Genomic DNA, 3,291 nt, shown 5'->3' on the forward strand with positions numbered 1-3,291 from the left:
CAAAGAGGCTAGTAAAAAATGTCTTTTCATACAATACAAGATGACAGTATAAGATTTCAGTACGAACAACATAAGAGAGCCCTAACAAAATTGGATGGGTATCCCTGCTATATACTTAGTACAGAAGGCTAAACTGTTATGGCATCCCTACATGGATGTTAACCATATCTTATGCTTAGCATGTAAACGAGTTATATTTGCAAAGGCTTGCACACGCCCTGTCAACACCTAGTCTATTAGCTCACGTGCATTACCTAGTCTATTAGCTCATGTGCATTGCTCATATTCTTGAAGGAGGGTGAAACGATCAACCCTGTCTCCATAGACTCTTCATCCACATAGTAATACTGCCTTGTGGCGAGTAAGGGTCTTTCTACTTGGATGAATTTATAGAGTAACTTTGTGCACCGAGAATACTCTGCCTTGAGAGGGTGTGAATATGCATTGTTACATACGATGCCACTCTGTGTATTCTCCCCAATTATGAAACTTGTGAACCCATGCTCAGTAATGAGCTCATCATTGACTCTATAGGAGGCCCTTGAAGGGGTGTACATGATTTGCCCTGCAGTATTTTCCACCACTCTAACAAATATGTCAATTTCAACCTCTGTTGGCAAGCTCCTACTTGTTTTCCTCACCAGTGAGACAAAGCTTTGCCAAATCTTCCAATGGCTGAAAATACACAAAAGGAAGTTTCCTTACAAAAATCAGGAAAAAAAACTTTTTAGCACATTGCTCCAACTTCTCTTGTAAAAAATTGGCAAGAGAGATGTGCACAATGGATTCACTGTTATCGGAGATAGCTTTATGTGCTAATTTTACTTCATTGTGAAGCATGCTTACCTGTGCAGACAATTTAGTGAGAGAGAAATCCCATAGGATTGCTCTAGTATTCCAGATAGCGTGGAAAGGTGAAAATCTTATGAACAGGAAATTTGTATGAGATGAGAACTTATTCTCAACACAACAAGATAGAGATCTCGTATAGAGTTTTCTCTATATCTTCGATTGGAAGAGGAAACGCCAAGCCCTAACCATCGCTGCTGAGCTACTCTTTCCATAGTCACATCATCACATTCCCCAGCCTGGGGTTCCATCATACGACAGACAGAGCTACTCCTTGCTCGTGATCAACCCTACCACCCTGATTGCTAAAGCTATTAGCGGTTTCTTCAAGCAAGCGCTGTGATTGCTTCCATTTAGGCAGGCATCGCTTCTCTGGATCAAGAGCGCAGCATGTGCGCGCGCATGTTTTGGGTGGGGGGAAAGAGACGAGGGGAGAGGGGGAATCTGATCTACTAAAAACAATTAGAAAAGCTCCCGGCAAAAGCCGTACATCGCCTATATTCAATTTTTTTTGGGAGAGCCCAGTTTACAATCTCAAATGCGAATGGGAGACTAAATTGGTTTTACGTTCTCCGCAATGGCTTATCCAATAATACTCCTGTACGCCATAAGAGAATATACAAACACATTTTTTGGATGGCCACAAGCCACAATTTAACAAAGGTGTAGACACAGAACTACCAGGTCGTCTGCTTCATCTATTCCATGGGGATATGGTAGGCCCCAGACACAAACCTGAATATGGCAAGCTTCAAAACAGCTTATTGATGCAAAGAAGTAAGAAGACCCTATTTCATATGAGCCTTCGCTTGTCCCAAAAAACCTCCACTTACCTCAAGCACCGTCTTGCTATCGATGCAAAGAAGTGAGAAGACCCTATTTCTTATGAGCCTTCACTTGTCCAAACAAACCTCTACTTACCTCAAGCATGCTCGCCATTAAACCTTCCTGCCTATTAGCTAGTTCAGTGGCCTTGGTTGTATGTAGAATTATTGGGCAGAAAGACCTCGAACCCTCTTGCTATTTGAAATACAATGTCATGATCACACATATCAGGATCATGAGCGCAAAAAAAGGCCTCATACGTTGCTCTGTTTGGCTCTATTCATGTAAAAAATGCAACCTTTGTGAGTTCATACAATTCATTAGACGTACTTGACCTGTGAAAACATGCTGCCATGTTTCATGAGGCACTGAAGCACATTTCCATCCAAGATGAACGACCTAAGCTCCACCTCTGTCTTCTGTTTCAATCATCACTGGTCGAATGAGGCTTAAGGCACTTATTGGGAGAAGCTGTGTTATGGACTCTACCTACCAAGTTACAAATCAGCAAATACACAAAAGAATCTGTTCCGCAAACACATGCTTCGTCGAATACCTCAAATGTATTACAGCTCAATGCTTCCTGTATATATTTCAATACTCTTGAGACACCTGGCCAGTGCAGATCGCATTCACTTTAACCACTCTTTCTTGTTCGGAAAATACACCAGACCCTGACAATTGCAGAAGGGCAGCTTCATCTAGCAATCAGCTGTCATACCTCGTCTGTCTTGCTTTGGGATCAAGTGGCTCAATGTCCCGATCATTGTCATCAGATCAGCCTTTCCATTTTCCGTCTCCTTTCCCTGTTCTTGATGTCTCTCATTGAGTGGCCATGTAACGACTATCAGGAGCACCTCCTTGATTTGATGTTGAGGAGTGGTTTGGGGATTATGCTTTTGTCTATGTGATTCTCGAGCAATCTTCTTCTGTTCCTACATTCATTCATGTTAAACAAAATACTCGGATACAGTATCATCCTTCTTTGACAACCATAAGTAATCGCCAAAAATGCTCAGAAAAACAGATGGTGTCACTTACCTCTTTCTAGAGTCATGACCCGTGAGATACCATGTCGATCAGAGATGCCTTGGGCTCTATGATCTGCTGGAGATTCAGCGACATCGAGCAGGGCTCCTCAAAGAGAGAGAGGCTTACAGCGCCAGCAGTGATTCTTCACTACAACAGCTTGCGATGGCAGCACCATGAGAAGAGGACAATGGGCACCTGCTGACAATTTCGAGTACGTGAAAGAGATAAAGAGGGTCATACTCTAGACCCACAGCCACAGTACGTGAAAGAGTGAAAGAGGGTCATACTCTAGACCCACAGCCACAGCAGTCAATCTATTTATTTGCGCATATGTATATATATACTAGTGTGGCTGGCGGCCTTCGGCCGTCCCTCTCTCTCTCTCTCTCTCTCTCTCTCTCTCTCCCTCCCTCCCCCCCCTGCGTGTGCACTGTCCTCATTGTAGTCGGATAAATGAAATTGCAACATGTGGCAATGGAAAACCAATCTCCTTAATATATAGTATAGATAGATATAGATATAGATAGCCGGATAAAGGAAATTGCGACATATGGCACTGGAAAACCAGTCTTCTTAATATATAGT

General features: G+C 42.8%; 1 long non-coding RNA gene across 1 annotated transcript; it reads right to left on the reverse strand.

Annotated features, from left to right (window-relative positions):
* Nucleotides 1–1,924: 1,924 nt before the first annotated feature.
* Nucleotides 1,925–3,079, reverse strand: LOC147427329 (uncharacterized). The gene is made up of 2 exons (XR_015186019.1): nucleotides 2,716–3,079; nucleotides 1,925–2,609 (listed from the first exon to the last, which is right to left on the reverse strand). It is a non-coding gene; the product is annotated as an uncharacterized LOC147427329 (long non-coding RNA).
* Between the last annotated feature and the right edge of the window lie 212 nt (nucleotides 3,080–3,291).

Source organism: Adiantum capillus-veneris, chromosome 23, assembly GCF_014529385.1.
Source record: "Adiantum capillus-veneris isolate H3 chromosome 23, ASM1452938v2, whole genome shotgun sequence".
NCBI classification, from domain to species: Eukaryota; Viridiplantae; Streptophyta; class Polypodiopsida; order Polypodiales; family Pteridaceae; genus Adiantum; species Adiantum capillus-veneris.